Source organism: Grampus griseus, assembly GCF_964374135.1.
Source record: "Grampus griseus genome assembly, chromosome: 12".
NCBI classification, from domain to species: Eukaryota; Metazoa; Chordata; class Mammalia; order Artiodactyla; family Delphinidae; genus Grampus; species Grampus griseus.
Genome location: NC_139006.1, coordinates 53816672 through 53840740, shown reverse-complemented (window position 1 = coordinate 53840740; position 24069 = coordinate 53816672).

The following is a 24069-nucleotide window of genomic DNA, read 5'->3' as shown; positions in this document are numbered from 1 at the left end:
TTCCTTATCAAATTAATTACATCTGCAGCAAGCTAAGTCTTTTGAGTATAACACTTTAATTCTGGTTGCAAAACTATCAATTTCTTTTCGTGTCCTAGAAGATAAACTCTAGCACGTTATTCAGACCTTCTACAATCAACGAACCCATCTTCCCTTTATTTGTCTTGTGCCCTTTGCATCTAGCAAGCCAATCTAGATTTGGTGCCCCAACAATCACTGCATTATTTTACTGACCCTCCTTTCTTCAAACTTACCTTTCTTGCCTAAATGCATTTGTTCTCATTTCAACTAATCCTTAAGGCCCAGGCAAATAACTCCCTTCTTCTAAGCAGCTCTCTCAGTTCACTCTCGATAACTGTAATCTCTTCCACCAATGGAACTATATGAACCATTGTCCTTACCAATGGAACACACCTTGCTTTGTGGAATCATATACAGATATCTTCTATTATTATTTAATTAACCTTATGTTTATAACTTATCCCTCCAATAAGATTATGATTAACTTAAAACTAAGAATGACTACTTCTCCTTTTCCTCCTTTCCCTCCTCCTTCTTTATTCACAACTACAAACAAAGAACTTTGTACATAATGGACACTTGGGAAATAACTGACAATTGATTAAGAAGTGATATGGGATCAAGTTCCCATCCTGATTTCATCTGGGCCATTTCCATATGAATTTGAAGGAGAATCGCAGTTTTTGAGTGATCCTGATTTGATAATTTTTTTGTGGCTGTGGTTGTTTTAATTTATGTGGACATTTTAAACTATGCCTTTGAAAGTGGTAGTTCTCCCTACTTATAATGAGAATGTGATTTTGAATAAAGCAAATTATCTAGGGTCATTTGAGCTCCAAAGAGAAAGCATAATGTAAATGCCATATTTGCATTGTTATTATGTATGTATATTCCATTGTTTATCAAGTCAAGGGTTAGATTATGATGGTTGTAAACTCGCTTTTTGCTACAACAGTTATTTTATAACATGCCACCACAATTTGACAGCTCTCACTAGATGACAGTTTCTAACTCGTTATATTTTATTTGGCTTAATTTTATTCGATTAAACCTCTCCGTACTATTTTTCTCTTTTGGTGTCTAACCCCTTCAACTGCCAATAGCAAAAGTTTGCAGGATCATGGTCCTACAAAATCTCACATGAAATTTCTGCATGTATCATGGCAACTTTACACTGAATCCATGGAACATCTTTTTATTCTCAATCGGGGGACCAGTAGTTACATTTAGTTACGTTTTCAGCTTATTGGTGCAATGCCAGTGAAGTAAGTACCCTGAGAGAGACACAATGTTGCTGCAACAGAGTTCCTTCCAAACTTAATTTTACAGGTTGAAGACGTATAACTAGTAGACGTGCAACACCTCACTACATTGACCTAATAGTAAACAAGTATAATAAAGCACATAAATGTTTGATATTCAGTCCTAAATGAAAAAAAAATATGTATTCTATAATGAATACTTAATTAGTACTGCAAACTGGATATAAGGAATGGAGCCCCTACTGCTTCTGAGACAAAGTAGAGTAAAATGAATTACTATCATGCAGGGAATGATATTAATAGTGTCCAGCTTTATAAATGAATCCAATTTTAAGCCACTTTAGTTGCTATCATACTGAGAATGAATGCAACATGCCTAACATATCATTTCTTTTCTGGCAAATGACAAGACTTAAGCAGAAAACAATTTTAACTTGCTGATGTTTGCCTGCATTAAATATTTCTAATTATTGAGCACTCACAGTCAGACAACATTCAGAAGACAAACGTCAGTGCTCTTTTCAGCAACAGCATGTTGAGAGGAACCATCTTTTTTCTCTCTCTTACAAAAGGAACAAAGTAGTTGAAGGATTGTTTGGGTGACTTTATAGCATCAGTAATTGTTGGTTCACTCCCTTGAGTCTATCCTGCAGAGAACAGTTGGCATTTTACTATATGTGGTAGCTTAGGCTTATGTGCTGTATTTGTTATTCAGAATGTTTGCAGGTGGATGAAGTCACAAGGAAGTGATTTAGTAATCTCCAGGAAAGGCACTGGCAGATTCCACCACAGAGTACCATTTCCACATGCTAGGAGGAGAGGCTGTTGTGCTGATTATTTTGGGAATGAGAATCATAATTACACCATATAAATTGGACCTAAGATAAAGAATCAGTAAGCTTTTCCAACTTTTAAAAATTTCTGATTTCAACATTTAATCTATTCACCTACCATTGAGTAAATCTCTATTGTATACTCAGTCTGTGCTAGTCATTTGATTAAACAGAAAATTAGGAAGAAGTAGTATTCCAACTTTGGGATTTACAGTTACTGCCAGGCAGAGAAGACCACTATAGCTGAAGAGTATTGTTCCATTCAGAGTGGTATAGAAATCATAAATATTGTGATTTAGAACATTGTATAAAGAAAGAAGGACCAGGGTCATCTAAGATGTGTCTGTCCCACTGCCGAGAGAGGATGATACCTTATCTTCAGAAAGTCTCATTGTGGCAAACCAGAGAGGAGAGGGGACTCAAGAGCTTTGTTCACTTAGAGCCCCCCCAAGAAGTCTTACATGGTTGTTTCTGGGCAACAGCCATATTGTCAAAGGCTTTGTTTGACAAAGGGACAGTGGAGAGGAGACAGTGTCAAACTTTCTGAGACCTTTGCAGGAAACTTAGGGTAGTGTTCAAGGTGCTCTTTCTGAAACCTGGCATGGCTGGAGAAGAGATGCCCTTCTGTCCTGAACTACCCTTCAAACACTTTGATATCCACATGATTATATTCTTCCTGGGTGAAAGCAAGACCCATACAGGCTGTAATTATATTATGTATGTATAAAATTATACTATATATATATATATACACACACACACACACACACACACATGTATGTATAATATAGTAAAGGTCAGATGAAACACAAATTCAGGCCAGATGCCCACTCAGCACTTAGGCTGCTCATTCACAAGTTATACCTTTGGGAACAAGTCAGCCTTGCCTTTGCACTTAAGCCTTGACCATGAGGAAGAAGCAAATCTATTATTAGGTCAACAAAACAGGATGACCTAAAACACATTCAATTAAACTCTAAGGCAGTAAGACAATTGGTAGATGGATGGATGGCTATATGGATAGATGGATGGATGGATGGATGGGAAAAAGGACTAAATGGATTAACTTCTTCATGGATTGTCTCTTTCAGAACTTCACTCTCTCTTCTCCAGTTAATATGGAAATGGGAGTCCTGAAGTACCTCTTGCTTAAAAAGCTCTTTAGTTACCTAAAGGATAATTCTTCAACTTTATGCCTTTACTGAAGATATCTTAGACCAAGTCCTAAGGAAGAAATTACGATAATGACAATTACCATGTATTGATGGCAATGTAATTTCCATGCTCTAGACTAGGGTTTCATTTGTATGTATTCACTTATTCTTCCCAATAATTACACGAGGTAAGTAATATTTTCATCTAATTCCCATGTTTACAGTAAGGAAACTAAAGCAAAGAAGTGTTCAGTAACTTGCCTGAGTCACACACCCAAGTGGTTGATCAGGGATTTGAACACAGAGAAGAATGACTTTTGAGGACTTGCTTTTAATTGCTACATTCCTTTGCACATAAAAACTAGGCCATTTGGGTTGCTAACAAGAAGCTGAAAGTGATGCACACAGGAGGCCCTTCTATATCCTCTCTTTCATTGTTTCCCAAAGCATGTCCCCTAAAACTTATCTCCACCAACTGCTGACTGACTCTGCTCCTCACTGCAGATGAGCTCTGGAGAGGGAAAGCCAGCCTGGATAAGATTATAATCGCACAGATATGTCTTGTTCGGGGAAAAGGCACAGTGTCAGGAGAGGAGAATGGATGCTCTCCGTCCATGGGTGACACCCCTTCCACTCCATGATATACGAACACCAAAGACACCGTACATCATGGTGACATGCACTTAAACTTAAAGCTGGTCCAAGCACTTCTGTGCTCCCTGGGGGAGCTGCCATAAGCTGTGATCTATGGAGAGGGCCCAGGGCTGCTCTCTGCTTGGATTTGTCCTGTTTAGAGTAATCCTCCAAATACAACTATTGCCTTCACTGCAAAGAGGCATTTCTTGGAAAAAAAGTAAGTGATATGCATCAAAAGAGCGTGAGATAGAAAAAAAAAAAAGAAAGAAAGAAAGAAAAAGAAAGCTGGTGTTTGTAGAAGTGATTTTCTAAAATAAAGCAACATATTTTAATAGACGAGTGTTAGACTGGGAATCAAAAATGCATGGCTTCTAGCACTGAGTTTTCCTAAAACAACCTCTGAGACCCTGAGCAAGTCATTTCACACTCTGGATCTCTGCTCTTCCATATGTAAAGTAAGGTAATAAAATTAGACATGTTTTTTAAGGTCCTTAAATTTGTTTAGGGATAGAAATTCACTCTTCCTAAAATTTACAGTCCATAACTTCTCCACTTTGATGTCTTCCTTATCTAGTATAAGCCAGACAGAGAGGTGTTCAAGAAATTTTTGTTGAATTAGTGGATGAGGAAGTTTCATAGAAAATAAGAGCCATAGTATCCTGACCCTCAGTCTGAAATACACATTTGATGAATCTGCCCCAATTTTTCATTAGGCTTACTGGAGTTATTTTTATGAAAAGCTGACAAACAAACAAAACCTCCTACATTGTGTTTAAACATAGTTATAAAAATGAGGTTCTTGCCATTCCCCAGTAACGGCCTGGAGCCATTGTTATATTCATCAGGGATTGATCATTATTGCTCTGCCCAAGATATTTCTGCAAACAGCCAAAACATCATGTTTCACTAGTCAGACCAATAAAAATGCTAGAGCTATGCCTTTAAAAAAAAAGAAAAAATATATATATATTTAAGTCCTGGATTTCACTGGAGCAGAATGCAATTAAAATAGCTGTTTATCTTACCAGTTCTATTTTAGAAAGTAAAAATAATGATGCAATTTAAAATATAATTTTAACTTCTATTATAAAAAAAGAGTGTTTCAATTCTCCAAGGCAAGCACACTTATTTTTTTATAAAATTTAAAATTTCACCCTATATGTAAAAGTGTCCTCCATCATACTATATCTCATGACGAAGTGGCTTTTTGAAATGGCTCTTTTAGTAGTTTTGCAGTTTTTCTTTACTACTAAACTACCTTTATTCTTCAAGACCCCAGCTCTGCCTGTAAGGTTTTTAAAGCAGCTAGTGATTTGAGGTCACATCTCTGATCTTTGTATCTTACTTGTAATAAGAAGGTCATTTGTACTATTAGAGCTTTGAAGGTCATATTTAGGATGTTTTAGATCAGCTCTGCTCAATAGTAATATAAAGTCAGCCCTATATGTAATTTCACGTTTTCTCATAGCCACATTTAAAAAGTAACAAAAGGTAAAATTAATTTTAATATATCTTATTCAGTTCAGTATATATAAAATATTTTAATGTCAATGTGTAATTAGTAAAAAAAAATCAGTGAAAGATATTACATTCTTTTTAATACAAAGTCTTCAAAATCAAGTGTTCTTTTACACTTATACTTACAGCAAGGTCAGCTGGGACCTTCTTCATTCCATGTGGTCCACAGCCTCTTGGGGTCCATTGCTACTCTACTGGACAGCACAGTTTCAAATGATAGCTTCTAATGGAAGAAAGGCTGGAGTCTGATTTGTTTGCTTATTTGTTGTATTTTTTTTTTTTAATTTGCTTTGTTTAACCTACTTGTTTTACATATTGAACCTATTCTGAGGTTTCATCAGCACATCACTGGTTCAGTCATTTTTCCTTTAGTGTGAATATCTCTGTAACTGTCCCTTTTATATTTTTTCCCATCCCCACTTTAACCAAGGACTGGAACAATAGCAGATATCAAATGTTTCCAGAATAGAAGAAAAGCAAATAAAAATGTATCTTCTACTATATTGAACAATAAACCTCTCTCTCTCTCTGTCACACATGTGCACACACACATGCACACACACACATCAGATTTTCCCATGAATGGCAGAGAGGTTTAAAAATATTACCAAATCCTTAGAGGTCTCTCAGTTCATGAGGCATCAACAAATGTTTTTTTTTTTGAATGTGCAAACAGGAAGCAATTGCAAGAAGTGAAGTTACGTAGATGCTTTTAGATAGTCCATTGGGAGACAGAATTTTTTACAGGATCCTTGGTAAGAAAATAATAACATTCAGTGCTTGCCTATGAATCTAAACACAGGAGCTGTATATTCATTGGGAATTGCGGAATTTCAGGCAACTAAGAGGGATGATCAAATACTTTGTAATCATATATACTTTCAGCTTTGTGTGGCGCTACCAATTAAATAAGAAGCTGGATACCACTAACATTCCTTTTATATAAACACGGTGGGACCCAGTACACCTATTGACAAATAAGGAAACGAGTTCAAAGAAGTTTAGCAACTTACTCAAGGGAGTACATGGGACTAGAAGGTCCCTGGGGACATTGTTTCCAGCCTTTCGATTTTTTTATACTGCATCTTTGTAATCATATTTGAAATATTTGTGGATTGGGGAAAGACAGAGAAATTTAATAGGATTTAATTAGTCAATAGATTGAAGAAAACCACAATTTGTTTCATCTGCCCCGTCTCTTAACTTGCCCATTGAAAGTGTCCCTTCTCTAGGCAGGACTTTCCATGAACCCCTTCCCCATTAGAGAGGCTCTAATGAAATTTTTCCCAGGCACTCATGCATGTAGACTTCCCACATGTCAGGGAACAGTGGGCTTCCTTCTCCTCCACTGGTTGGACAGGAAGTGCTGAGAACAAGACTCTTTTCTCCACAGCGATGCTCACAGTGCACCTCACACAGGAAAGTTCAATCCTGGTGTGGTTTGACTGACACTGATTAGGAGTCTAGGGAAATGAGACTTCCACTTTCCAGTGACCTTCCAGTGGACTCAGCATGAACTCCCCTGGTCACTGTCAGTTCCTTCACTACCCCAATGTGCTTGTATTCGGTTCCTAGAGGGGTGTTTCAGGGAACTTCCTGCCTCTCTTATTCTCGATGCTACAGAAACATGTACATTACGCTTGGTTTCAGCTTCATATCCTCCCATGCCTCTCCAACTTCCCTGTCATTTTGCCTTTGCCATGAAAATCCTATTCTAGCCTGAAATACTGCCCTGTGATGTGGTTTTGTACATAGATACTAGATAGGTATACCAAAAGGGGGATGCTTTAAACACACAGTACCTGGATTTCAACTCAGTATTTGGCTAGACTTCTTAGATTATTTTGTATAAAGGTGAACTGGCTTGTAGCCAGCTAAATGACCACACACAATGGCAGCTAATCAACATATCAGCATTAACCTGAAGGTATATCTCTAGTGGCCTGACAATGAGTTCTGCCCTTGGCCTTGACCTGTTCAACATCCTCATCACTTTATAATTTGCAGATTGAATTGTTATTTGAAGTGTGTTTCAAAAAGGTCATAGCCCGAAGTGCCAGTGTTACTGGGAGTTATATAGTAGCAGTTAGGAGTAGAAATGGTATCAGAAGCACATTTTCTGAATGAGGGAATGGACATTTCAATGATTACTAACTGAATGAGACTGTCCCTGCTGAGTATATCAGCTCAGACATAAGAAAGTAAACAGACTGCCCAACTGGCAGATGAACTTGAATATTCTTCAGGTGGACACTACCAAATGCTTTCATACATGTACCCTGGAGCTGGCTTCCTCTTTAGCTTTCCATATCTCAGTCACTGGCATTATCTTTCATATAACTCCCCAATCAGACACCTGAGTGTCACCGTCATTTCTCTCTCCCTTTTACCTATGTTCCCCTGACCACCTGTCCTGGTGATCAGACCTTCTCAATGTCTTACAAATCTATTATCTACCACAAAAAAGGGGAAATGAAGGAATCAGGGCAAGAAATAAAGTTTGAAGAAGCTCCACGTATGTTTCTAATAACGTACCCAACGTGGTCAGCTGGGTTCAGATTCAAAACATTATAGAATGTTGTCTCTACAAAGACCATTCTTGCTTGGGTGAACCAGCCTTGATAAACACATTAGGCTTCTGAAATAATACAAGAAAAACAGAGACTTGAAGATCAATTAAAAATTGATCAAACATTTCTGTTGCCTCTAAGATTTGTAAAAATGTTTGTAAACAGGAAATTATATAAGGGATTTTGAACCCTCAACCCAATTAAAGGTTAGTGTGAGCCCCTTGTATCTCAGAGGTGATGGAGTTTGGGAGTTCATATCACAATAAGAAACACCAAGTGGAGCTTTTCTTCCTCTTTGGTTATTATTTGCTTGCTGAGTTCCAATGTAGCACTTGAGGTTGAGGAGAATGCAAAACAACACAGGTAGCCCGTGAGGCAAACAACAGTTGAACTGTATAGACTGCAACCACTCAGATATTCAAAGAATGGAAAAAGAGAATGGCTGAAAGAGGTGATGTTAGAACACCTGAGCTCAGGGCTGAGGGATGCTAGCAGAGACTAGGAAGAGGCTCTGATGCTGTATTTGCAAACACTCACCCCAGGCTTAAGCCTTACCTTGGACCTGCTCTTCTGGCTCCTGAAAGACAGGTGAACTTGACACATAGCCAGTTTCCCTCCACAAACGTAGTTAGTTATACAATGAGACGAGAGTCTACAGTCCATGGAAGAATCTACCACCAGGAGGAAGCAGAAGTCCCTGTCTCTAGAGGTCAGCACAGTCAAGCAATGACAAGACACCGTTTTACTTCTGAGAAAGGCCTCTTAATAATCAGAATTACAGCTGATTCTTTGGATGCCTTGTATAACCCAGCTCACAGTCCAGCCACCAGGGTTTTTCCAACACAGGGATTCATCAGCTTCACTGGGGCAGAAGCAAAGTCCCCTACACCTTGCACCGCATGACCTCATGCAGCAGCTTCCATGGAAAAGCTGTCCAGCAGATCCCAAACCAGGAAGGCCCATGTCGAGTCTCAACATTCATCCTCTGGCAGTCTGTGACCTCTTCTCAAAATAATGCCTCAAAATGCCTGAAATAAATATATAGAATTACGAAGGAAATCTGTTATTTTTGAAATTTAGTTCTATCCATGAACACCTTGGGAGCTTCAGAATTACTGGGAGCTCCATGACAAAGAAGAGTTGCAATGGCTGAGGTCTCTAGCGTATGAAGTGGAAAACTTACATATATGGTTAGACATACCTTAGGACTCACCTCTACCTGAGTTGACCATAGATGACCCTGTCAGTTTTGGGTAAAGGAAGGAATTTATTCAGCTACTCATATTCTCTGTGTTCTAATGTCACCAAGAGTTGGGGTAGGAAGACAGTTGTATCTCTATGTAGCCAGTCAAGTCCTATTTTGGGTAGAATCTCAGACTGTAAGAGGTCAAGCTAATCACTGGGGGACCACTGAGCTGACTATGAGGAGGGAAGAGGAGGAGGGACAACCAGATCTTACCTTTAATGCAGTGGCCTACTGCATCTAAGCCAGAAATAAGAAAAAGAGGAGTTTTGGCAGCTTTGGGAAAGTAAGATTCCATAGCTGATCCTGAGTATCAAGCAGATGTTTATTTAGAACAAGTCAAGAGTCAGGAGGTCCAGCTCACCACTCAACCTTTCTTATCCCTATGTGGGTGAATGGACCCACATGCAGGAGCCAGTAACCAATAACATCACCCATCTTGAGATTTGTACAGAGGACCATGCTAAATTGTTGATATTATATATTACTCTCTGAAAACTGCATCCTTGGTTTCCAATTGCTTGGGACCTGTGACCTTCCTATTGTTTGTAAAACCATAAATTCCTCTTCAAATGAAAAACAAATAAAAAACAAAACAAAACACAAAAACCTGATGACCCTTTTTATTTTGTTTGACTGTTTGTTTAATTTCCTGATGTAGTTTTAAAGTCACTCAGAGCAAATAGAAATCATAAAATCTTCTTTTACGTTAGCAGTAGTAACTTCATTTCCCTAAAATAAAAGTCAGTCCCTTTACAGTAGAGCCCAGCACACACATATTCCTGAATTTGGGCTTTGTTGTGTGTTGGAATGCTCTAAGGGAGCAGTCATCTACAAAGCCATAAAGAAACTCGCTCTGAACACTGAAGATAAGCTTTTTGTTATTCTCCTTTTTTTCTATGGGTTTGGCTATTGAATTGCAATGACCACTGTTTCTTTTTTAATGCACTTTATGCTGCTTCCCATTACTGCTCATTTTTATCATCTCTTTTCATTGATGGAAGTTTCTAAGTTTCACTGCTTCAGCCCTTCCCTCAATTCTCTCTCCCACAGTAAAGCCTGGTGATTTCTCACAGTACCTGGTCAGAGACTTAGAATAAGGAGCTATTATAGTTTCAATTGGAAACTGTGGAAAAATCAGAAGTCATTCTCAGATAGTTAACGGCATTTGGTCTGAGATTAAATGGCATGAAATGGAGCAATTGGGTCATTGGATAGACATGGCAAATAGCAAAATATAATAAACAGACTCCAGTCTTCACATCCAAGGCCCTCCAAACAAAAGAAGTGCTTCTTTGCATGGCTGCTGCAGACACCTAGATAAGCTTTTTATTTCTAAATATCCTGATTCCAGGGCTTAGGGGTGCCCCAAAACTTCACAGCCCAGTGAACTTCTGTAAACTTGCATCTTCTTTAGGGGCAATATAATTTATTCATCATAGATTCATTTACCCTTAACCCATCAAATTGTTGTTTGGTGGGAGTTGTTTAGGGCTCCTGAAGCCCTGAGCTATTTTAATGAGTCATTTCAAGCTTCTGTTTCTCTGTGCAAACAAAAGAATGTATTTGACTATAGGATATGCTCTTAACTGCCAACTAATCTGGGCCATGCTTTGGATGCAGACAGCACATAAAACAAGTCATAGGCATACTCTTTCCTTGTTTTTCTATATTACTCCACACCTGAACAAAAGCAATAAGACACCACTTCCATACACTGTACCAAGTAGTAGAGGGTGACACAAGCTTTGCTCTCAGGACCTAGCCCCAATTATACCTATACTCTAGACTGACCCCCTCAATGTGGGAGTTTGAGTGCCCAGGACTCTCTGGTACTCAACTTCTACATCCCTTCCTATCCCTGTGAGGTCAGAGGTTTCCTTTGATGCAATGCCTCCCCCTTGTCTCTCTCTAACAATTAGTTATGAAGGGTTCTTTTTGCTCCATCAGGAAATTTTTTAGGATGACCTTCAAGTCCTTGCTGATATCTCCTTCTGTAAACTTATCAAGCCCATAGAAAACCTAGGAGTTCTTTTACCACTACCAACAAAATAATTGGCACTTAATATAAATCTTGAGGCCAGGTTCTGGTGTGCTTGACCAGGAGCTGTGTCCTCTCAGGAAATACCAGCTGCACAGCTGCACCGGGATCAGGGACAGGTCTGTGGGTCTTGCCCAAGTCCAGCCTGGAAGACACCAGCCTCCACCCTGCAGGACCCCCACCTCCACCCCATTCTTCAATGAAGGAGAAAATAAGGCATGCAAGTCGCTTTATCCACAGAGACGAGGAGAGAAAATGCTATGAAAATGAACTTCATTAACTATTTTTTCCCAAAATTATTTTTTAGCTATTTTTCTAAAATTTCTGAGGGCAAATCAACTAAACCCATTTGGCTACATTCTAATCTCTTTGTGGCTCCTGAGGTCTGAAGTTACTGATACTTTGATACATAACCAGTGCCATCTTGCTTGACAGAAAAGTTGCTTGCACAGCCTGGAACATTCTCCAAGCTGGAAAGGCTCTGAGGTCGTCACCATGACCCAAATTTAAAACCAAAAACAGGGGGAAGAAAAAGTGCAGTTTCCCACTAATGAACACCCATTGTCTCCTGTGGGCAGAACAAAGATCTGCAGAGAAAATCCTGAGTATTTAAGGAGATGAAAAGTAATATGTGCAAGAGACAGCTATAGATGAGACATACCTTCTGGAGATTCTGCTGGACCTGCTAAGGCTATGTCGGAATAAAACCAACCAGATGGTAGAAACCATGTCTGGTATCCCCATCTCTTCCATTTCTGGACCTGGAACTGCCCAGAGTCTTTCATCTGGGCTCCACTTCCTGGCTATGACCTCTCTTCAGCCTCTGCTTTCACAGTTGGCCCATGTTGAGCAGGTTAAGAGTGCCCACTATACTATGCCCACAGAATGAACTCTTGGTTATACCAACATAGGCATTTAAGTGAGTAAAACGTCAGGACAGAGTCCTTGCTCCATCACACTCCAGCTGTGACACTGGGCAGTTACTGAACCACAAGAAGAAAATTCCCATTTCCTTATCTGTAAAATAGGATGATAGTATTATCTACCTCATTCAGCTATTGTAAGGATTAAAGGAGACAGTGCTAATGCTTAGTAGAGTTTCTTGCACATCTTAAGCCCTCAATAAATATTAGCTATCATTATTATTTTTATTAAATGATACTGGTGTAAAATGTGGCATCGTTCAAGGGAAGTTAAAAGGATTTCAGTTCTTGGACCCCCAAATACTGTATTTTAATAGTGGAATTCCAAACACCTTAAAAAGCTTGGGGGGCTGGAGATTGAAGTTTTTGTTTTTGTTTTTTGAGTTTTTCTTTTTCTGGGGGGAGGGGTCACCAAATTATAACATATTCTGTTGGTATTTAAGTTTACTAATGGATCCAGTATCTAAGATTGATTTTATTTTTAATCCCTACTTGAAAGCAGTTTTAAGTTTTCAGTGTGATTTGAGAATGTGGTTGTTCAGAAATCATAGCCTCGCCCCAGCTTTGAGCAGCGTTAGACTATATAAAAGGCATATTACAGGAGGCAGGCTCTACATCTCAGGACAGAGCACTAATTCATTCTTATGCAAGGAAGCCTTTTTCCCAATATTAATGAATATGTTTAATCCTGAGAATATCGCTCAGATTTAGTCACACATGACTGCACCCATTTTGTTTCAAAATTTAAAGAAACAATTTTGACTGAGGTTAATCCTGGCTTTTTAGCTTTTTTTCTGGAACAAAGAAAGTATAGTGTTCTTAACAGAGGAAACTATCAAACTTTTCACCATATATCTTAAAAAATTACCACAGATAAATGTCAGTGTCCTGGTTTTAGTCCCTACGTCTCCATGGATCCCCTACCATGTTTTCTGTAGTGCATTCATTCCTTCCTTTATTAATTCATTCATTCTCAGCATACATTTGGTCTGGTAACAGCTACTAAAAGAGGTAAACACTACAAAGTAGAAAAGGAAAGTCTCACAAAAGTACTTAACAACTTAAATAATTCCAAATTTTAATAGAGAGAAGGTCATTATAAAAGTAATATCTAGATGGATTAAAACTCTTTGACACAGAAAGTGAACCCAAAACTATAAGGAAGAAGAATAACACATTGGACTAAATAACAACTAAAATTTTTGTGTATTCCAATATACCATAAATGACAGCAAAATACAAATATCAGTTTAGGAAAAACACAGACGGCAAACAGGTTAATATGCTAAATATTCATGGAGCTCCTATAAATCTATGAGAAAGAAAAAAAGAATCTCTATTCAAAGGACTGCCCTAATGCTGTTTTCAAAATATTTGAAACCACATGATAAGATGGTTCTGTCATTTGTAGCCATTGGCCAGGATGCTTGCAATGACAAAGTTAGCGTGGGGTGAGGTGAGGGGGAGAAAACATAATCCGGCTAAGGGCTCCAGAGCCCATATCTGTTGGTTTGTTTTCAAAATGGCTGGTTTCTCCATTTTAAGGAATATATTTCTGAATTCTTCAACCTCCACCAAATCAGGAATTCCATCCACTGGGACTGTTCATCATTTTTTACATGCATATTGTAACATCATCCCTCCAGCACATGGAGGGAAATAGGTGCCTGCCTTCATGATGTCAAATACACTCCCTCATGGGAACATTTCCTTCTTCTTAAAAGCATACATTTCACTCTTTCTACCTGCATGAAATGTGAATTAGAGATGTATTTGTTTTACTAGGCTGACTTTTAAATCATTAACCTTTGTAGGCTGACGCAGGGCATCCATTAGTCACTGTAATCATACTGTGAATTCACCTGATCACCTGTTTGTTAAATACCAGGGAAGCAATTAGTGCATTGCTGGTGGAATCAGGAAAGAGAATTTACTTTGACTACTTCGACACTTCTGGATGCCACCCAGGTATGCCAGGGTGAAGTCCATGGACAGAGCTTTCCTGCAGGCCAAGAGAACTTAGCATCAAAGAACTGAAGGGTGTGTGGTGGGGAAATGTTGGCTTATAAGAGGAGAATTAAAAATGAGATAGGGCTTCCCTGGTGGCGCAGTGGTTAAGAGTCCGCCTGCCGATGCAGGGTACACGGGTTCGTGCCCCGATCCGCGAAGATCCCACATGCCGTGGAGCGGCTGGGCCCGTGAGCCATGGCCGCTGAGCCTGCGCGTCCGGAGCCTGTGCTCCGCAACGGGAGAGGCCACAACAGTGAGAGGCCCGCGTACCGCAAAAAAAGAGATAAGGAGAGGCAAAAGAAATTGCATCACTTTGGTCTGCCCTGTAAGACTTGCCCTACCCAAATCTGATGACTCTTACCCCCATCAGAAAGTTCTAATAGCTCTCTTATGGCCAAGGAGAAAATAACTGTCAATGCCATCTGGGTTTTGGAAAACATAAAAATTCTCTTTGTATTTTTGTAGTCATCATTTTCCAATTTCCTCTGATCCAAGTTATTTATGAGCTTTTTAGTGTGGCTGGCACGGAGCTGAGTACAGCCCCTAGAAAAATGTGATTATAGACCTTGATGCCTGCTGGTTAAAAATACATGGGACTCTTATCAATACACAGACACTGCCTCTGGTCACTCACAGGGCTATTATCTAGACGTGTCCCTGCCTTAACTTGAGGATATTGTTCTCAGATTACAGACTTTACTGTTCTTTCTCTGACTGCATAGGAAATATAAGAAAAAGCCAGAAGGAAATAAAACGTAGGAGACCTACCATTAGCCTCACACAGCTTACGACAGGCAAAGGAAGAATCACATTCATGAGGAGTAGAAGGTGGGTCAAGAGTGGCAAGGTGAGGGAGGAGTCAGAGGCAGAAGAGGAGACAATGAAGGCAAATGGATAGCTCTGGTGATACATATGACAATGTAAGAGGATTTGGGGACAGGGGAGAGCGAACCAGTCTCAGTAAAGGTGACTACATGTGAAACACTGCCACTTCCCACCTTACTTTTTGAAATATATTTGAATTGTTTTTTCTTTCCCATTTTACACTCACATTCATTTTGAAGAGTCAGTTTCAAGGTGAGTTAATGGAAAACTGATTTTCTTCAGGATTGTGGAGATTAAGGTTGTAGCATTTATAGGAAGTGACAGTCCCAGGTCTGGGAGTTGTACACATGGAGCTGGGATGCTAGGACACCAGCTTTTACCCAGCACGACCAGAAGCATGGCACTGCCCCACTTAGACAATGCTTGCTTCTCTTGAAAAGGGTGATTTTCAAGGGAGTAAATATTACTTGTGGAAGAAGGAAGCACCAGAAGTTCATAATTAAGTGCTTACTGTATTCTGGATCTTGTTTCAGACACTGAAGATGAACAACAAGCGGACACAGAATTGCCCTCTTGTGCTGTGTCTGCTAGTGGGAGACGGTTGATAGTAAGTGCTACAAGGAAACCACAGCAGGGTGAGTAGATAAGAACTGGTGAGGGTGGTCAGAGATGCCTCCTCAGAGAAAGCGACATTTGTGCAAAGAACTGAGTAAAATGGGGGCACCAATTTCTGGTATTCAAGAGAGCCTAGCATACACGAATTTTCACCCCATCCAAATTCAGAACCAGTTAAGAGATGTGAAGTTATATGTGTCATTATCCTGGCAGGAAGAACATGACATCCTTAAAAGTGTACTGAGAGCTGTTTCAATGAAGACACTGTTAGTAAATGTGTAGAATAGATTAATGACAGTCAACAAGGCATTGACTGTCACAGGATAGGTAACAGCAGAAGCCACACCACCCTCAGATCTGCAGGGTCTAGGAAGGGAAGAAATTATTGAAACTGGGAAAGAAAGGGGACTGCTGTTTAAGGGGTCATGGGCTTCGGTACAAGGATGGAACTATTGCCAGCTAGTAACACAGCAAGAAGGGAGCCAGGGAACAAACAGACATCCCGTCCTATTTTTTTTATGCTCTGATCTTTTGCTGGTGCCTCCCACTGGTATAACCCACTAGAAACCAGTAGGCAAGGGGGCCCTGGACAGAGAAAAGTGAAAGAGAGTAGATAAGAAGGATAAATGGAAAATATCCAGTGCAAATAAGGGGTAAAGCATGTAGCATTCAAAACACTACCTCTGATACTTACAATGCAGATGTTATCCTGTGTGTAATAGGAAGGATGTGGATTCTGATGGAGAGGAGGAAACTGAATCTACGATCACTGGGAAGAAGGGAGCTAGGGGCTGAAAGGTGGCATTGAGGAATATGAAAGAATGGAAAGAGAAACCAAAAGCAAACATAATTTTCTCTGCTCGCAATGTTTTCTAGAGCTGGCTGACGCTAGGCCAGGGGAAAGTGGATAGAGACCGTGACACTATAAGCTGTGTTATTCCAGCTGCCTCTGAAGCCTTGGGTTTTATCTCTGATTGGCAGCTGCTGTCATGTTCTGCAATTGTAATAATAGCAGCAGAGATAAGCACTTTTGAAAGAGATCGCTGTGGAGATGAATAGATCGGATGGTTTCATAGCACCTTTCCCAGTTACAATTTTCATGTTAACTGTTTTTTCTCATGCAAAATTTGCTTTATTTAAAACACATTGAGATATTAAAGATAAGAGAAAATTGTTCTTAGCTGGCCTTTGATTAAAGTAATGAGCACCTTTCATCTATTTCCACTGGCTAAGACAGTTAAATGTAAAAAAGAAACTTAGTTACCCTGAATTTGATGACTATCTCTAATTGAAACATATGGACACTGTTCAAGTTAGCCCCATAGCAGTGACCTCAAAGAGCACTCTTAATCCTTTCTTCTATTGACTCACAGAAAAACGTTGTCAACTAAGAGGTAACATAACTGGACCTAACCTAGAAAGCCCGTGTATTTAGTGTATGAAGAGAGATCCATATGAGTCAGGCAGGCCCCAGACTCTCACTTTGCCAGATGGGATAGTAACTCAATCCTAGACATTTATTAAATACATACTGTGTATCAGAAGAAGAAAGTAAAGCTCGAGGAGTTTAACCTAAATTGACTCAATTAATAGAAACCTGGGACAAGAACTTGGAGTCTATGCTTAGACTCTTTGTACTGAACCACCTTCAGATTTCTCAATTCACTTCCATCCCTAACAGGTTACTGGAGTACAAGCCTCAGCCAACAGGGCCAGCCAAGTGATGTAAATGTGCTTCTCAAAATATAAAAGGCAGGGGATGGAGTGAAGAGTGGGAGCCCCTCATTTTAGTATACACAGTCCATTATAAACACAAAAACAAATCAAAATGACATTTTGTTGGTCGTGGGCCAGATTTGCCCTGGGATCTGACAGTGTGCACACCTTGGAATTCAGTCCTCTTAGGAAATAGTTCTCTTCCCATAGTTGGGCGTGGTCCTGACTGAAAGCTTCCTTTGTTTCCTCCCTCTCTTCTATTCTCTCTCCCTTTTCATTGAAATGACTTTGTGTTTCTCATCACAGAAATTCTTGTTGATATTAGCATCTTTTAAGGATAATTCATTACCAAAATGTATATGGCCATGTACTGACAGAAAAAGTAGAATTGATTACAAGTTTTGTTATGGGGTTTCCATGTTCCTAAATTTACAGTAAATTTGAGTCTGTAGAAGGGTTCAGCCCAGGGGAATATGTACTACTTAGTGTCCCTCCTGAAGCATAAAATTCAGCAAAAATACAATTGTGCTGTCAAGAGCCAAATACACAAGTTGCTGTGTGAAATAGGAAGTAGTAGCAACTTCAGGAAAAAAAAAACAAGCCAAGCCTTCTGGCCATGCTGAGATATAAACCCTCATGATTTTGCACCTCTATGCTTAGCCTGTATGCAGAGTGTTATGTCTGAGAAATACAACTAAAGTATGTTCCGACTAGATTGAAGTTTTTGAAATAATCAAATCTGTATACAACAACTACAGCCTAACTCTCCTGAAAGTTTTGGCCGCTTTATAAGTGAAATGGAGTGATTGACAAAGCACAGAAAGAATCAAATATTCCTTAGACATTTCCTATCACAAGAATAAATTGAAGAAATGAGCAACTTAGGCATACAGATGGTATCTAAGGGACTAGTCTTCAAGTCATACATAAACACACACACACACATACATACACACTACTATTCCTCAATTCCTCTGGAAATACTTAATCTTTAATTTATACTAACTTTAAATTGAAGTAGGGAATTAAAAAAAAAACTAGCAATCTATGAAATTCCATCCTTGAACATTTTAGGCAAAGATTTTCAATAAAAAATCCTGGAAAGTCTCAGAACAACATTCATATTTTCATATCTTGATGAATTAATGCACATACTATAGTTCAGGAAAGAAGACTTGAACATAATAAAATAACTAAATTAATCATTAAATGGACAGTATGAAAAATAAGTTGTTCATGTACTCCAAGATACCAAGAGCCTTGGAAACTAGGTTTTTCTTCATCTATTTGAGGAGAATGTGTCATAATTCCATGCTCCAGGCAGTGTGTTAGGCACTGTAGTGGTAGCAATAAAAAGAGATGCAGTGCAAGTCTTCAAGAATGAAAGTGGATGTGTATACTGGGTCTTGAAAGATGGGTATCACTTGGTTAATTGGTAAGAGGATGAGGAGGGCTTTCCAGGTGAACGGAACCAAGGAAGCAGGTCACACATGTGGAAATCAATCAGTGAGATAGACTTGGAGAATTGCCTCGCAGGAGAATTCATGGTTGAGGTGAGCAAGAGGTACATTTATAAGAGGTCAGAGTCATATTATAGAAGATCTCCTTAGATTTGGTACTTTTCCCATTGAAATCCTGCATTTATCTTATCAGAATCTTCTCTGAAGTTGACTTTGTGCTCACTTTGCCTTTACCTCAGTGATCTGAAGTGACATAATGATGGTATTAATAATAATAATTGTTGATAGTGATACATGTAGCACCTTTACTCTCTCAAAGGGTTGTCAGTGCATTATCTCATCTTGTCATTTGAATAAACCTTGGGAAAGTAACTAGCTTATTTGGATAGTGGGAGGGGAGAGAAAAAGAAAGTCACCTTTGTTTACACAGACTTGGGACCAAGTACAGATGGCCAAACTTGGAAACTAATACTCCAGTTAGAGTATTAGATTAGAGAGGAAAGAAAAATCACATGGTAAGGTAATACTCTAGACAGTCAGATTATTACCCCCATCTTAACAACAGAATTGTTCTAGACCAGAAACAGGCACAAGTGCATAGTTCATTCTGAAAATCTCCACATAATCCCACAATCCACATCATTAGTTGATAGCTGTGTCTCACAGGGTTGACACAGCATGTGTGCATAGAGGGAAGAGAAGGTTACCAATCAGAAAACTCCCTTGGTCCCTATTCTAGTTCTATCTGGCCTAAAATCTAATACAACACTTTTCAAAATAATCCAACTAAGATGGTGAAGGTGGAAATGGGAGGTAGGTTCCATAAAATGACAGTAACTAGCCCTGTCCAAACTCTGTTACAGGATTGAGGTAAGTATTACAATATAATTATATGTGTGAAATTACATTACAAATTTCAATGTAGAAAGAATAATAGCATGAACTGGGAATCGTACTCCTAGCTCTCTTCAAGGAAATGAGAGAATTTTGGTTTCTAAATAATATAAGGTAACCAAAGTGACATCACCACTCATAGAGGGAAAATAAAACTAGCTTTAAAGACACAGAATCAAATTCTCCATATGATGGAGTTCTTTTTTTTCTTATCTTTCTTAATTTATTGAAAGGGGCAATAGAAAAATTATGTTAATAGGTGACTATATTTAAATCAAATATAATATATTCTGAGGAAAAAAAGCAATGGTTACATCTTGAGTAAATTAAATAACCCATTGATTTTTCTTATGTAGAGACAAAACTGACATTGTAACACCTACACCACTCTCCTGCATAAGAATCTCCAGGATACAGAGCCTAATTCCACCATCTTCCAAATTGCTCCATTAGTTTTTTACAAAAATTTGAGACCAAGTTTTTAATATACAGAGAAGTACCTAAGGACTAGCTCCCTCCTCCCCTGTGAGAAGATATGAAATTTCTCAGGAGGAGATTGTGTTGATTCAGAAAAAATGTTCATGTGAAAAAGAAAGAGAAATTGAAAGAGGGAAAGAGAAAGAGACAGATAGACAGACAGGCAGATAAAATAAAGATAAACCCATGTGGATTTCTGCAGTCTGAGATAACTGCTTAACATAAGGCAGCCTGAGGAGGGTTTGATTTCCAGATTCCATCAGCAATACCTCCCCAAGCTACCAAGGAGTTCCCCCTGAGAGAGGAGAGGAAGACCCTACCTCAATGAGCCCACATACTTAAATATAAGTTATTATTTCTATTTTTATTAACAATACTAAAGGTGAAGTTGTAATTTGAGAGTGGCACTAAGAGATTTGGTTGAAAACTGAGTCACTCTTTTTCAGTGGTCATGACTTGATAGGTCTGTATTCATGTTCCATATTCAAGAGATCCAAATCTGGATATATCCAGAGACTATCAATTTATTAGGAACAGACTATCACAAACTATTTTCACTGAAACACAAAATGGAAAGGAGAATTCTGAATTATATACTTTCAATAAAAGTTGTAAGTCTAATGGAATCAGTAAATACATTTATACATCTATTCATTCTCTTCTCAAAGGAAAGATAAAGGATTGATATACTGAAAGTCAGAGACTCTTGCTAAATAAAGTCAGAATAAATAGATTCAAGTACACTAAATCACTACCAGATTAGACTTACCAAGGGTGATAGGAATAGTAGTGAGTGCTAGACACTTGTCTAAGGTCTTTCCGTGAACTAACTCACTTATATTTCATAAACAGCCCACTTGGGAGCTCAATCGTTATCCCCATTTTACACATGAGTAAATGAGGTATAAAGAGATAGCTCACTTGTGGAATGAGGCACATCTAATAGGTGGGTGAGCCTGGATTTAAACGTAGATAGTCTGGCTACCTAAACATTCTACATGAACACTCATCTTTCTACCAACTGAGAAAATGAGTCTCTACTTGACAAAATGAAACCTGGAACTCCACATCTTCTCATATGTTCCAAGTTGAGATATTTCTTGCAGAGACAACACAATGATGTGTGTATCAGTGTCCACTGGACATGTGCCCACTCACCATTGCTGTCTTGTCAAACAGGAAGCCTGTTTCTTGTGTCTGTCTTTGTCCATCACCTAGCACAAGTAGGCCTTCAGGAAATATTTGTAGTTTCTGGAGTAGATGAATCAGTAATGCCACTGATTGAATCAAATCTTTAGGTAGCTGAGTGTACGTGAAGCTATTCCCTGAAGTAGTGACAGAAAAGGGATTTGGAAACTCCTTAATCACCCTTATAATTTCCTGTGAAATATCATAAAGAAAGCTAACTTTCCATATTCTCTTCTCTTTATTTTTCCTAATTTCATTCTAAGTGTTCTGAAATGATCTTATTGTCAACTATTGCTCAGCACAAGAAAGCCTCAGAGCTCCTAGGATTGTTTTGTTTGTTGTGTTTTTTTTAGACTATAGTGTGCTTATTAACTTGTAGACTAGCTAGATTTCCATAGGTAATCTTTTGTAAGAGTTGCATTTGCATATCATCCACATAGGGATCCATTTAGAATCATCATGAACCTATTTGCTAGAGCTCATGCTTTTTTCAGACTTTGGAATCCTAGGAAAACAGAGAACACATTCTCTCCTGCTGTATGAAATATGCAGGAGACAACTTTAGGTTACAATACTCTTTTGCATTAGCACAGATGCTGAAAAGCAAATTCTCAGCTGGTCAGTTTCATTCAGAAGGTGTGCTACACTAATAACTGTGTATAGGGTAGCAGTGCCGACTCACAATATAACAAGTTAAACTGCGTGTTGTATTAGCATTATTCTTAATGCTAATGTAATGTCTATCCACGAAGGCAGCATTGTTAGATTGTTAGTACTGTAGATTGTAATGACAAAAGGAATTAGATGGGTTTTCTATGTTAAATCAATCATTAAGCAGTGCTATAATTATTTGCTGTTGGGAACGCTCTTTTTTCTATTGTAAAATTGACACAGTCTATGAACGTAATTGCTGTGTTTTCATCCTAGGGCCCTTTAAGATTAGAGTCTGGGAGGAAGATGTGGCACTTCTAATCCTTCTGACATTTCAGAGGGACTATCCTGGCAGGAATAATATCACATCACTGTGTAATTAATCAGTGCATTTTCCTGTGGTCTGTGAAGCTCGTGTTTCTCTCTGCATTTGAGAGACAGAAAGGTGGCATGTAAGAACCTTCTGTGGCTTTCATTACAATGTGATGGTGGGTCCAATTATATTCTTGGGCAATTTGACCTTTTCGGGTTATATATTCAGACCATTTTGCTGATTCCAGGGTGGAAAATTTTAGGCATCGATGTATGTGGGTTTGAGATCATTGGTTACCTGTTTCCCTCATTTCGCTGTGAATAAGAAAGTCTTACAGAGTATAAGCTGGTAATGATGACACTAAATTAAAAAAGAAAAACCTTTATTAGCTGAAATGGTATCCCTTCATTTTACAGATGATAAGGCCAGCACAGCAGGAAACTTTGTTAAGGTATAATCTCTCTCTCTCTCCTCTCTTTCTTTCTGTCTCTGTTTCTTTGTGTCTGCCTTTCTCTCTCTCTCTCTCTCTCTCTCTCTCTCTCTCTCTCTATATATATATATATATATACACACATACATATATACATATGTGTATCATTATACATACATCTATATCTTTTTCTATCTCTGTCTCTCTCTGAAATAAATGTAAAGAACCTACGAACCTATGTTTGGAAGTAAAATAAAATGATCTGTGTTTGCTCTATGAACAATCTAACTAAATGACTCATTCAGCGATATCATAGGATTAATTAAGCACATGAGACAGGTGCACAGAACTAGGTGTGGTTTCAGATTTCCATGAAATTATCATTAATATTAACATCAATAAAAATGGGAGAGGAAATTTTTTTGGCAGAGCAATAGAGTAGGTGCTGTCGAGATGCATGAGAGAAAGACACAAACGCTCTTCTTCCCTTCTAGCTCCCCAAGAAAACTGCATAGGAAGACACAGCTAGAGTAAAGAAGAAAGTGTGATAGCATCACAGGAGTTGTACAAATATGAAGTCAGAGTCGAATAAAATAATATGTGTGCGGGGTATTCGAGATAATTTCATGGAAGGACTGAGATCACTGTCTGAACCTTAAGCTATAGAAAATAGGAAGTAATGGAAGTTTTTTCAGCAGAAGCGTATTATGTTAGAAGTGGAGATTCAGTGAGAGTAAATTGGAGTTGTTGAGTTTGAGTTTCCAGGGGTAGAAGAGAGATTAAGGTGACTTCTGTGAGGCTGCCTTCTTAGTAGTACAGGGCTATGTGATGTCCTTTTGGATCATGGAACTAGCTGAGTCTGAAATCATAAAACTTAGCACTGACTGAGAACTGATAGTGAGCACACCAAAGAGATGCAGGAGACACTCTGAGTATCTGCCATTAGAGGAAGCTTCAAAACATCACATGAATGGTATATGTAAGCACTGTGTGTGCAACTGTGTGGTTCAGATACTAGAAGAATGTTCATGTATTTTATTTTACTCTTGCAACACTGTGACCTGGTTAATATTAACTCCATTTTGCAGAAGTGGACAAGGCAATCCAGTTGTTCAAGTTAAAGAAACCAAACCAAACCAGAGCCGCAGGGATGGCCCTGAAATCCAGGCCTTCTGATTTCATGAATCATATTCTTCCCACTCACAAATTCCTATTTCCACATCAGGAAAGGTACATTTTTAAGTCTTTATATGCAAATGTGAAACTTTGTGTTGTTATTTTCTGAATCT